Below are 294 nucleotides of genomic sequence, written 5' to 3' on the forward strand. Positions count from 1 at the left end.
CACCACAGACAATGGAACCCAATTCACCGACGCCACCTTCAGAAGTTTGGTAGCCAGTATGAAGATCAAGCATCAGTTCACCTCGGTGGAACACCCACAAGCCAATGGGCAAGCCGAGGCAGCTAACAAGGTCATACTGGCAGGGTTAAAGAAGAGACTACAAGAAGCAAAGGGAGCTTGGGCTGAAGAGCTCCCTCAAGTGCTGTGGGCTTATAGGACAACCCCCCAATCCGCCACAGGAGAAACACCCTTCCGACTAGTCTACGGCGTAGAAGCCATGATTCCAATAGAAAT

The sequence above is a fragment of the Arachis duranensis genome, chromosome 6 (assembly GCF_000817695.3).
Source record: "Arachis duranensis cultivar V14167 chromosome 6, aradu.V14167.gnm2.J7QH, whole genome shotgun sequence".
In the NCBI taxonomy this organism is placed as follows: domain Eukaryota; kingdom Viridiplantae; phylum Streptophyta; class Magnoliopsida; order Fabales; family Fabaceae; genus Arachis; species Arachis duranensis.